This window comes from Aotus nancymaae, unplaced genomic scaffold (assembly GCF_030222135.1).
Source record: "Aotus nancymaae isolate 86718 unplaced genomic scaffold, 86718_ANA_hifiasm-v0.15.2.pri h1tg000011l, whole genome shotgun sequence".
In the NCBI taxonomy this organism is placed as follows: domain Eukaryota; kingdom Metazoa; phylum Chordata; class Mammalia; order Primates; family Aotidae; genus Aotus; species Aotus nancymaae.
In genome coordinates, this window is record NW_026988422.1 from 48919846 (window position 1) to 48933344 (window position 13499).

At 41.0% G+C, this 13499-nt stretch overlaps 1 non-coding gene across 1 annotated transcript; it reads right to left on the reverse strand.

The window, feature by feature from the left end:
* Positions 1 to 1822: 1822 nt before the first annotated feature.
* Positions 1823 to 2012, reverse strand: LOC135274509 (U2 spliceosomal RNA). Its single transcript, XR_010342327.1, has one exon. It is a non-coding gene; the product is annotated as a U2 spliceosomal RNA (small nuclear RNA).
* Between the last annotated feature and the right edge of the window lie 11487 nt (positions 2013 to 13499).

Below are 13499 nucleotides of genomic sequence, written 5' to 3' on the forward strand. Positions count from 1 at the left end.
ACAGTGTGGCATCATATTTACATATTTTTACAAACATAAATGAGTATATAAAAACATCTGGAATAATAGTTACAAGCTTACTAGAGCTAGGATTGAAAATGGCAAACAGGAGATTTTTTAAAAATTTTGTATGCTTTTATTTTCTTCGAGTTTTTTCTAAAGATAATGCATTATTCCACCCACCCCCCAAAATTTTTTGTATTTATAATATTATTTTTTTAAAGTTAGCTTTATTGAAGTAACAGCTGCATATAGAAGAATCACCCTATTAAAAGTCTATAGTGCTGGGCACAGTGGCTCATGCCTGTAGTCCCAGCACTTTAGGTATGGTGCGTGCCACCATACCTGGCTAATTTTTTGTATTTTTAGTAGAGACAGGGTTTCACCATGTTAGCCAGGATGGTCTCAATCTCCTGACTTCATGATCTGCCTGCCTCAGCCTCCCAAAGTGCTGAGGTGTGAGCCACCACGCCTGGCCTATCCTTTTTATGTATTACTAGATTTTCTTTTCTTTTCTTTTGTTTTCTTCTTTTCTTTTCTTTTCTTTTTTTGAGACCAAGTCTCATGCTGTCCCCCAGGCTGGAGTGCAACAGCGAGATTTCAGCTCACTGCAACCTCTGCCTCCTGGGTTGAAGTGTTTCTCCTGCCTCAGCCTCCCAAGTAGCTAGGATTACGGGTACATGCCATCATGCCCAGCTAATTTTTGTATTTTTGTAGAGACAGGGTTTCACCATGTTGGCCAGGTTGGTCTCAAACTACTGACCTCAGGTAATCCACCCATTTCACTTTCCCAAAGTGTTGGGATTACGAGTGAGTCACCATGCCCGGCCCTTGATTTGCTAAGAATTATCCTGTTTAGATTCATAAGAATATTGACCCATTTTTTTTCTTTTGTTTTGTTTCCTCTTGTAGTGTCTTTTTTGATTTTGGTATCAGAATAACAAAGGGAGAAGTGTTTTCTCTCCTGTGTTTTTTTGTTTTTTTTTTTTTGGAGAGTTTGTATAAAATCAGCACAATTTCTTCCTTATTTATTCTTCATTTTTTTAGTTTGAATATGTCTGTCTTATTTGAATTTTTTCTAAATAAAATGTAATATTAAACAATTTTTTTTTTTTTTTTTTTTTTAGCCCATGACACAGCCCTAAGGAGATCCTGGGAACATGTGCCCAAAATGCAATACTTAAAAAAAAATTCTACTTTGAAATACTGTTGTACTTACAGAAAAGTTACAAAAATCCTATCAAGTCTTCCTATGAACCTTTCACCTAGATTCCCTTAATATTAACATCTTACATAATCATAGTACAATTATCAAAATCATAAAATTAACATTGACATTATTAACTAATAACATTAGTAGTAGTAGTATTTAGTATTAGGCCTTATTCCAGTTTCATCCTTTTTTCAATAATGTTCTTTTCTGGCCCAGGATTCCACATTGCATTTAGTGGTCCTGTCTCCTTAGTCTCCTTCTTCTTCTTTTTTTTTTTTTTTTTGCTAAAAAAAATATTTTTGGCCAGGCACCGTGGCTCACGCCTGTAATCCCAGCACTTTGGGAGGCCAAGGTAGGCAGGTTACGAGGTCAGGAAATCGAGACCATGGCCAACATGGTGAAACTCCATCTCTACTAAAAATATGAAAATTAGCTGGATGTGGTGGAGCACACCTGTAATCCCAGCTACTTGGGAGGCTGAGGCAGTAGAATCGCTTGAACCAGGGAGTTGGATGTTGCAGTGAGCCAAGATCATGCCACTACACTCCAGGCTGGCAACAGAGTGAGACTCCATCTCAAAAAAAAAAAAAAGAAATTGTTTTTTCAAGGGTTAAATGCACTGTTCCTGGAAGTACTGCAATACCAGTCAATGTGTGGAGTGGATGGAGCAAGCTCCTATTCCATCTCCTATTTCTGAAAATCCATTTAATATATTGTCCTTGAATAGGGGACATATCAGATATTAAACTGATAAAAACAGATACTACACTTGATCTTAGCCAAAAGGCCAAGAAGTGATTCTTAGTCTCCTTCTAAGAGAGTTTCTAGTCTTTCTTTATTGTTTGCATTTGCATTATATATTTTTTGCATTAATTTTTTAATTAAAAAATAATCAGGGAGGGCAGGCACAGTAGCTCACTCCTGTAATCCTAGCACTTTGGGAGGCTGAGGTAGGTGGATTGCCTGAGATCAGGAGTTTGAGACCAGCCTGACCAACGTGGTAAAACCCTGTCTCTACTAAAAGTACAAAAAATTAGCTGGGCATGGTGGCAAGTGCCTGTAATCCCAGCTACGTGGGAGGCTGAGGCAGGACAATCTCTTGAGCCTGGGAGGTGGAGGTTGCAGTGAGCCAAGATTGCACCATTGCACTCCAGCCTGGGCAACAAGAGCAAAACTCTAACACACACACATACACACACACACACACACACACACACACACAAATCAGGGAAATGTTTCCCCCCTTCCTCATTTCCTTCCTTTGAATATTTTAGTCTAAAGCCATTAGCTTGGGTTGAACAAAGTCTGCATCAGTGGGGCATGTGGTAGTGGCATTTAGGGGGCCTGTCATAAGGTGTATTAGTCTGTCCTCACATTTCAATAAAAAATACCTGAGGTAGCCAGGTGCAGTGGCTCATGCCTGTGATCCCAGCACTTTGGGAGGCTGAGGCAGGTGGATTGCTTGAGATCAGGAGTTCAGACCAGCCTAGCCAATACAGTGAAACTCCATCTCTACTGAAAACACAAAAATTAGCTGGGTGTTGTGGGTGCCTTCCAGTTACTTGGGAGGCTGAGGCATGAGAATCGCTTGAACCTGGGAGGTGGAGGTTGCAGTCAGCCAAGATTGAGATAGCCACTGCACTTCAACTTGGGCAACACTGTGAGACTCTGTCTCAAAACAAAACAAAACAAAAACTTGAGGCTTAATTGGCTCACGTTTCTGCAAGCTGTACAGGAAGCATCATGCTGGCATCTGCTGGACTTCTGGAGATGCCTCAGGAAACTTACAATCATGGTGGAAAGCAAAGGGAGAGCAGGAACATCACATGACCAGAGCAGGGGCAAAGGAGAGAGCAGGGAGGTGCCATACACTTTTAAACAACCAGAACTCACAAACTATCATGAAGGTAGCACCAAGGGAATAGTATTAAACATTCACGAGAAGTCCACCCTCACGATCCAATCACCTCCCACCAAGCCCCACCTTTAATACTAGAGATTACAATTCAGCATGAAATTTGGGTGAGGGCAAATACCCAAACTATATCACAGGGTATAGGAGCCCAAGTGGGGTGAGGCAGCCTCTGTGAATGGGGGTGGTGATAGCCCAATAACGTTGTCAGAGTCTGAGTGAAAGGAAGAGGACACCTGTGCCAGTGCAGGGGTGATGATAGGCCAGAGTAGGTGAGGCAATGAGGGCATCTGTGCAGCAATATGATGGCAGAACAGAAGATTGTTAATGCACAGTGGCTTTGATCAAATAAATAAATATACTGAGAATAATGAAAGACAGGTGTCTGCCTAGCAGAGAGAGAAGTTATATATGGAGAGGAAGATAACTAGAATTAATGAATCTTGTGGTGTTGGATAAGAATGGAAGGTAACCATACAAACTCATGGTTTTCATATATGAAAATAAATATGGATAAATAAATAAATAAAGCTCTATCCTCTAAGAGGGTCTGAGAGGAGCAACACCTCATAGCAATCAGCACATTTTATACTCAGGTCTTGGCTTCTAAATACTATTCTTGCCAGGTTGGGTGGCTCATGCCTTTAACCCCAGCACTTTGGGAGGCTGAGGTGGGTGGGTCACCTGAAGTCAGGAGTTCCAGACCAGCCTGACCAATATGGTGATACACTGTCTCTACTAAAAATACAAAAATTAGCTGGGCATGGTGGCATATACCTGAAGTTCCAGCTACTCAGGAGGCTGAGACAGGAGAATTGCTTGAACCTGGGAGGCAGAGGTTGCAGTGAGCAGAGATTGCACCACTGCACTCCAGACTGGGTGACAGAGTGAGACTTTGTCTCAATAAATAAATAAATAAATAAATACTATTTTTGCTAAAAGAAATCAAGGCTTTTTGGAGAAATGGCTAATTTTAAGGCTAGGCTGGAGAAAGTACCAAATGAGCCTGTAATATCTTTTGTGTCAGAAACTAAGGAGGTGCTCCTATATCATTTAGTGGTTAAGAAAAAGAAAAAAAATAAGGAAGTGCTAGAACAATAATGGATACTTGTCAAAAGAACATAGAAAGCAGCTTGAAGGGGCTCCTACTTGCTAATTCTGGGATAATTTGAGCATCAATATAAATAATAATAGTTACAGATTATAACTGATTTAATATAAGGGGAATGAGTTTATACTGAAATAAATAAATAGTACATGGGAAGAGGAGAAAGATTTTTCTTACCATAGAATGTGTAGAATAATAATAGGAATAAAACATCACTTTGGCAAGCAAAATAACGTTAAAAATTCAGCCCAGAATCATCAAGTGATGCTAAAAATATTAGCTGAAAGTTGGATGAGAAATTGATATTACATTACTTCAAAATACCTCCCAGTGAACAGTCAATAACTGCAAAGGAAAAACAGAGTAATTTTTTTTTTGGGTTCTGGGATACGTGTGCAGAACATGCAGGACTGTTGCATAGGTACATACATGGCAATGTGGTTTGCTGCCTCTATCCCGTCACCTACATCTGGCATTTCTCCCCATGTTATTCCTCCCCAACTCCCTACCCCCTTCTGTCCCTCCCCTAGTCCCCCCAACAGACCCCAGTGTGTGGTGCTACCTTCCCTGTGCCCATGTGTTCTCATTGTTCAACACCTGCCTACGAGTGAGAACATATGGTGTTTGATTTTCTGTTCTTGTGTCAGTTTGCCGAGAATGATGGTTTCCAGATTCATCTATGTCCCTACAAAGGACACAAACTCATCGTTTTTTATGGCTGCATAGTATTCCATGGTGTATATATGCCACATTTTCCTTGTCCAGTCTATCATCGATGGGCATTTGGGTTGGTTCCAAGTCTTTGCTATTGTAAACAGTGCTGCAATGAACATGTGTGTGCATGTGTCTTTATAATAGAACGATTTATAATCCTTTGGATATATACCCAGTAATGGGATTGCTGGGTCAAATGAAATTTCTATTTCTAGGTCCTTAAGGAATCTCCACATTGTCTTCCACAATGGTTGAACTAATTTATACTCCCACCAACAGTGTAAAAGTGTTCCTATTTCTCCACATCCTCTCCAGCATCTGCTGTCTCCAGATTTTTTAATGATTGCCATTCTAACTGGCATGAGATGGTATCTCAATGTGTTTTGATTTGCATTTCTCTAATGACCAGTGATGATGAGCATTTTTTCATATGTTTGTTGGCCTCATATATGTCTTATTTTGAAAAGTGTCTGTTCATGTCCTTTGCCCACTTTTGAATGGGTTTCTTTGTTTTTTTCTTGTAAATCTGTTTTAGTTCTTTGTAGATTCTGGATATTAGCCCTTTGTCAGATAGGTAGATTGCAAAATTTGTTTCCCATTCTGTTGGTTGCCGGTTCACTCTAATGATTGTTTCTTTTGCTGTACAGAAGCTCTGGAGTTTAATTAGATCAATAAAAGCCAAAATAGGCAAATGGCTATTTGTCTATTTTGGCTTTTATTGCCAATGCTTTTGGTGTTTTAATCATGAAGTCCTTGCCTATGCCTATGTCCTGAATGGTTTTGCCTAGGTTTTCTTCTAGGGTTTTTATGGTGTTAGGTCTTATGTTTACATCTTTAATCTGTCTGGAGTTAATTTTAGTGTAAGGTGTCAGGAAGGGGTCCAGTTTCTGCTTTCTGCACATGGCTAGCCAGTTTTCCCAACACCATTTATTAAACAGGGAATCCTTCCCACATTGGTTGTTTTTGTCAGGTTTGTCAAAGATCAGGTGTTTGTAGATGTGTGGTGTTGCCTCCAAGGCCTCTGTTCTGTTCCATTGGTCTATATCTGTTTTGGTACCAGTACCATGCTGTTTTGATTACTTGTAGTATAGTTTGAAGTCAGGTAGCATGATGCCTCCCGCTTTGTTCTTTTTGCTTAGAATTGACTTGACTATGTGGGCTCTCTTTTGGTTCCATATGAAGTTTAAGGTGGTTTTTTCCAGTTCTGTGAAGAAGGTCATTGGTAGCTTGATGGGGATAGCATTGAATCTATAAATTACTTTGGGCAGTATGGCCATTTTCATGATATTGATTCTTTCTAACCATAAGCATGGAATGTTTTTCCATCTGTTTGTGTCCTCTCTTATTTCCTTGAGTAGTGGTTTGTAGTTTTCCTTGAAGAGGTCCTTTACATCCTTTGTTAGTTCTATTCTTAGGTATTTTATTCTCTTTGTAGCAATTGCGAATGGCAGTTCGTTCTTGATTTGGCTCTCTTTAAGTCTGTTATCAGTGTATAGAAATGCTTGTGATTTCTGCACATTAATTTTTTATCCTGAGACTTTGCTGAAGTTGTTTATCAGTTTCAGGAGATTTTGGACTGACACAATGGGGTCTTCTAAATATACAATCATATCCTCTGCAAATAGAGACAATTTGACTTCCTCCTTTCCTAATTGGATGTGCTTTATTTCTTTTTCTTGCCTGATTGCTCTGGCTAGAACTTCCAATACTGTATTGAATAGGAGTGGTGAGAGAGGGCATCCTTGTCTAGTGCCAGATTTCAAAGGGAATGCTTCCAGTTTTTGCCCATTCCATGTGATATTGGCTGTGGGCTTGTCGTAAATAGCTTTTATTATTTTGAGATATGTTCCATCAATACCTAGTTTATTGAGAGTTTTTAGCATAAAGAGCTGTTGAATTTTCTCAAAGGCCTTCCCTGCAGCTATCGAGATAATCATGTGGTTTTTGTCTTTGGTTCTGTTTATGTGGTGAATTACGTTTATAGACTTGTGTGTGTTGAACCAGCCTTGCAGCCCTGGGATGAAGCCTACTTGATCGTGATGGATAAGCTTTTTTGATGTGCTGTTGTAATCAATTTGCCAGTATTTTATTGAAGATTTTTGCATCTTTGTTCATCATGGATATTGGCCTGAAGTTTTCTTTTTTTGTTGAGTCTCTGCCAGGTTTTGATATCAGGATGATGTTGGTCTCATACAATGATTTGGGAATCATTCCCTCTTTTTGGATTGTTTGGAATAGTTTCAGAAGGAGTGGTACCAGCTCTTCTTTGTATTTCTGGTAGAATTCAGCTGTGAACCCATCTGGACCTGGGTTTTTTTGGTTGGTAGGCTATTAATTGCTGCCTCAACTTCAGCCCTTGTTATTGGTCTATTCAGGGTTTTGAGGTCTTCCTGGTTTGGGCTTGGGAGGGTGCAAGTGTCCAGGAATTTATCCATTTCTTCCAGGTGTACTGGTTTATGTGCATAGAGTTGTTTGTAGTAATCTCTGATGGTAGTTTGTATTTCTGTGGAATCTGTGGTGATATCCCCTTTATCATTTTTTAGTGCATCTATTTTATTCTTCTCTCTTTTCTTTTTTATTACTCTGGCTAGTGATCTATTTTGTTGATCTTTTCAAAAAACCAGCTCCTGGGTTTAGTGATTTTTTCAATAAATTTGAAAATTTATTGATTTTTTTGTGTCTCTATCTCCTTCAGTTCTGCTCTGATCTTAGTTATTTCTTGTCTTCTGCTAAATTTTCAGTTTTTTTTTTATCTTGCTCCCCCAGCTCTTTCAATTTTGATGATAAGGTGTTGATTTTAGATCTTTCCTTGATTCTCATGTGGGCATTTATTGCATAAATTTTCCTCTAGACACTGCTTTAAATGTGTCCCAGAGATTCTGGTACATTGTGTCTTCATTCTCATTGGTTTTGAAGAACATCTTTATTTTGGCTTTCATTTCATTGTTTATCCAGTCAACATACAAGAGCCAGTTGTGCAGTTTCCATGAAGTTGTGCGGTTCTGAGTTAGTTTCTTAATCCCGAGTTCTAATTTGATTGCACTGTGGTCTGAGAGACTGTTTGTTATGATTTCTGTTCTTTTGAATTTGCTGAGGAGTGATTTACTTCCAATTATGTGGTCAGTTTTACAGTAGGTGTGATGTGGTGCTGAGAAGAATGTATATTCTGTGGATTTGGTGTGGAGAGTTCTGTAGCTATCTATTAGGCCTGCTTGGTCCAGATCTGAGTTCAAGTCCTGGATATCCTTGTTAATTTTCTGTCTCATTGATCTGTCTAGTATTGACAGTAGAGTGTTAAAGTCTCCCACTATTATTGTGTGGGAGTCTAAGTCTCTTTGTAGGTCATTAAGAACTTGCTTTACGTACCTAGCTGCTCCTATATTGGGTGTGTATATATTTAGGATCATTAGCTCTTCTTGTTGCATTGATCCTTTTACCATTATGTAATGCCCTTCTTTGTCTCTTTTGGTCTTTGTTGCTTTAAAGTCTATTTTATCAGAGACTAGGATTGCAACTCCTGCTTTTTTTTGCTCTCTATTTTCTTGGTAAATCTTCCTACGTCCCTTTATTTTGAGCCTATGTGTGTCCTTGCATGTGAGATGGGTTTCCTGGATACAGTAGACTGATGGGTTTTGACTTTTTATCCAATTTGCCAATCTGTGTCTTTTGATTGGGGCATTTAGCTCATTTACATTTAAGGTTAATATTGTTACATGTGAATTTGATCCTGCCATTTTGATGCTAGCTGGTTGTTTTGCCCATTAGTTGACGCAGTTTCTTCGTTGTGCCGATGCTCTTTACCATTTGGTACGTTTTTTGAGTGGCTGGTACTGGTTGTTCCTTTCTATGTTTAGTGCTTCTTTCAGGAGCTCTTGTAAGGCAGACCTGGTGGTGATGAAATCTCTCAGCAATTGCTTGTTCATAAAGAATTTTATTTCTCCTTTGCTTATGAAACTTAGTTTGGCTGGATATGAAATTCTAGATTGAAAGTTCTTTTCTTTAAGGATGCTGAATATTGGCCCCCATTCTCTTCTGGCTTGTAGGGTTTCTGCTGAGAGATCTGCTGTGAGTCTGATGAGTTTCCCTTTGTGAGTAACCCGAGCTTTCTCTCTGGCTGCCCTTAGCATTTTTTCCTTCATTTCAACCCTGGTGAATCTGATGATTATGTGCCTTGGGGTTGCTCTTCTTGAGGAATATCTTTGTGGTGTTCTCTGTATTTCCTGGACTTGAATATTGGCCTGCCTTGCTAGGTTGGGGAAGTTCTCCTGCATAATAACCTGAAAAGTGTTTTCCAGCTTGGCTTCATTCTCTCTGTCACATTCAGTTACACCTATCAAACGTAGATTAGGTCTTTTCACATAATCCCATATTTCTTGGAGGCTTTGTTGATTTCTTTTCACTCCTTTTTCTCTAATCTTGCCTTCTCGTTTTATTTCATTGAGTTGATCTTCAATCTCTGATATCCTTTCTTCTGCTTGGTCGATTTGGCTATTGAAATTTGTGTATGCTTCACGAAGTTTTTGTGTTGTGTTTTTCAGCTCCATTAAGTCATTTGTATTCTTCTCTAAGCTGTTTATTCTCATCAGCATTTCATCAAACCTTTTTTCAAGGTTCTTAATTTCTTTGCATTGTGTTAGAACATGTGCTTTTAGTTCAGAGAAGTTTGTTATTACCCACTTTCTGAAGCCTGTTTCTGTCAGTTCATCAGATTCAATCTCCATCCAGCTTTGTTCCCTTGCTGGTAAGGAGTTGTGATCCCTTGGAGGAGGAGAGGCATTTTGGTTTTGGGTGTTTTCATCCTTTTGGCGCTGGTTTCTTCCCATCTTTGTGGATTTTATCTACCTGTGGTCTTTGTAGTTGGTGACTTTCAGATGGGGTCTCTGAGTGGACATCCTTTTTGTGGATGATGCAGTTATTTCTTTCTGTTTAGTTTTCCTTCTAACAGTCAGGCTCCTCTGCTGTAGGACTGCTGGAGGTCCACTCCAGACCCTGCTTGCCTGGGGATCACCTGCGATGGCTGCAGAACAGTAAGGGTTGCTGCCAGTTTCTTCTGTTATCTTTGTCCCAGAAGGATACCTGTCAGATGTCAGCCTGAGCTCTCCTTTATGAGGTGTCTCTTTGGATATTTGGGGGTCAGGGAGCTGCTTGAGGAGACAGTCTGTCCCTTATGGGAGCTCAAGTGCTGAGCTGTGAGCTCTGTTGTTCTGTTCAGAGCAGCTGGGCAGGTATGTTTAAGTCTGCTGCAGTGGAACTCATAACCACCTTCTTTTTTCCAGGTGCTCTGTGCTGGGAAGGTGGGGCTTTATTTATAAGTTCCTGACATGCTGCTGCCTTTTTTCAGAGATGCCCTGCCCAGCAAGGAGATAGCCTAGTCACAGTCTGCCAGCAGAGGCATTGCTGAGCTGCCATGGGCTCTGCCCAGCTGCTGTGTGAACTTCCTTGAGGTTTTTTTTAGAGGTACAGTTAGAACTGCCTAGGTAATGGCGGTCTGCCTCAGTAATGGCAGACCGCCTCTGTAATGGCGGACTGCCTCGTAATGGTGAACTGCCTCTGTAATGGCAGACTGCCTTGGTAATGGCAGATGCCCTTTCCCCCACAGAGCTGGACCATCCTGGGTCCAGCTGTGCTTGCTGTGAAACTCTCAGTCCAGAGTATTTCAGATTGCTAGTCTTTGTGGGGGTGGAACCCGCCAAGCCAGATCACCTGGCTCCCTGTTTCAACCCTTTTATCTGTTGAATGGGTGGCTCTGTCTCCCAGGTGTTCCAGTTGCCAGTTGAAACGGCCACCCAGATTTGTGTGAGTTTTTGTGTGGAGACCCACTGTGCCAGCTGAAACAGCTGTGCTGGAAACTCATGGTATTTTTCAGCCCGGGAATCTCCTGGTCTGTGGGCAGTAATAACTCATTTGGAAATGCGGTGATCACTCACCCTCTGCATTGTTCTTGCTGGGAACTGCACTCCAGAGCTGTTCCTATTTGGCCATCTTGGATCTGCCCAAAAAGAGTAATTTTACAATGGAGAAATCTGGCAGATGTCATCTACTCAAGGTTAACATCACAAGTAATGGGACAAGTCAATATTGAGCACCCCTTGATAGCATAGACACGTCACTTCTGTGACATCCTTTACAAAAATGTATAATCTAGATGTAATAGTGAGGAAACATTAGACAAACACAAAATTAGAAACTTTCCATCTAGGAAGAAATTGACCTGTAATCTTCAAATGTTTCAAGGCCAGCCAGGAAGGGTGGTCAGGTCTGCAATCCCAGCACTTTAGGAGGACAAGATGTGAGGACTGATTGAGGCCAGGAGTTTGAGATCAGCCTGGGCAACATAGCAGGACATTGTTTCTACAAAAAAAAAAAATTAATTTCAAGACCATGAAAGTCCATGAACAAGTGGGGAACTCTTCCAGATAAAGCAAATTGAAAAAACCTGGCAACTAAATGCTATGCATGATCCTGGATTGAATACTCTTCTATAAAGGATGTTACTGGAACAATTAGTAAAACTCAAGTAAGGTATTGATGTTGGTTTCTGATTCTGATGGTTGTATTCTTGTAAAGAGAAAATAATGAGGGAAAATAAACAACTATTTATACACCCAAGACCTACTACTTCTCTGATATTCTGCTCCTCCCTCCCTTCCTTCCTTCTTTCCTTCTTTCTTTCTTTTGACAGTCTCACTCCCTCACCCAGGCTACAGGGCAGTGGTGTGATCTCAGCTCACTGCAACCTCCACCTCCCGTGTTCAAGCAATTCTCCTGCCTTAGCCTCCTGAGTAGCTGGGATGACAGGCACCTGTCACCAGGCCTGGCTAATTTTTGTATTTCTAGTAAAGATGGGGTTTTGCCATATTGGCCAGGCTGGTCTCAAACTCCTGGCCTCAAGTGATCTGCCTGCCTCAGTCTCCCAAAGTGCTGGGATTACAGGTGTGAGCCACTGTGCCTAGCATACTCTGCATCTTAATTGGCATTACCACTCTCTATCTATCCAGGAACCCACACTCGAAACAAGGAGGTTATCCTTGACTGCTTTCTTACAACCTGAAAGTCCATTTGGAACAGACTCTGTATCTATTAAATAGACCAATCATATTATGAAACATCTGAGTCTTGGAAAATCATATTGCCATTTAGAGGAATGAAGTCAGTCTGTGTAGCAACATAATGATAAAAGGAGAAAGTTGTGAAAGAGAATATAAAGATTCGATTTTTGTCAATCTTTGTACATGCAGCAGACCAAGGTGTGGTGAAGATGTATTCCAAACTATTAACGGACATTACCTCTTCAAGATGGGATTTTTGAGTTTTCTTTTCTGTTCTGTTTGAACTTTTTTTTTTTTTTTTTTTTTGAGACAGAGTCTTGCTCTGTTGCCCAGGCTGGAGTGCAGTGGCGTGATCTCGGCTCACTGCAATCTCCGCCTCCCAGGTTCAAGCGATTCTCCTGCCTGAGCCTCCTAAGAAGCTGGGACTACAGGCATGTGCCACCACACTCAGCTAATTTTTGTATTTTTAGTAGAGACGGGGTTTCCCCATGTTGGCCAGGATGGTCTCCATCTCTTGACCTCTTGATCCAGCCGCCTTGACCTCCCAAAGGGCTGGGATTACAGGCATGAGCCATGGCACCCAACCTGGACGTTTTTTTTAAAGTGATATATTTTTTAAAAAAGAGAGATTTGAAAAAGAGAGATTTTTAACATAAAACATGAAATAGCAGAGACTTACCAAGGAGATAGAAGCTATTCACCTTCAAAGAACTTCAAATCTAATCAGACAAGAGAAAAATTATTTACATATGGTATGGAATACTTGTAAAAACAACATGGATGAAACACAAATATCAAGGCAAGCTGCCGCTATAAAGACTGCATTTGAGGAAATGCGAAGAAAGACCAATTCTGAAGGACCTGGGGAGACAGAGCAAATGGGGCACAACTGGAGAGCTCTTGGCTGTGAGATGACCTTTGAAGAAAGGAGGGTCCCAGGAGCAGGGAGAAGGCTGTCTTCACAGAATAGGGGGCAGTGGGCCCTTGGTTCGGAGTTTTCAGCCACGTAGGAGGCTACAGCAGGATGCTCAGTTGGCAGGACAAGCTATTTCTCCCTGGGTTTTTGTCTGTCCTTTAACTTTTTTTTTTGAGATGGAGTCTCGCTCTGTCATCCAGGCTAGAGTGAAGTGGCGCAATCTCGGCTCCCTGTAACCTCCGTCTCCTGTGTTCAAGTGATTCTTTCGCCTTGGCCTCCCAAGTAGCTGGGATTACAGGCACCTGCCATCGTGCCCAGCTAATTTTTGTATTCTTGTAGAGATGTAACCGTGTTGGCCAGGCTTGTCTTGAACTTCTGATCCAGGCGATCCACCTGTCTTGGCCTCCCAAAGTGCTGGGATTATAGGCAGAGCTGTCACGACCGGCCTGTCCTTTAACTTCTCTCATTTTTCACTCCTCCTTTCTCCACTGCTCAGGGACCTAGGGATAAAATGTGCCCCTATTCATTCCAAAGAAAACATAGGCCACCAGACCTACTAAAAATACAAAAATTAGCCGGGCATTGTG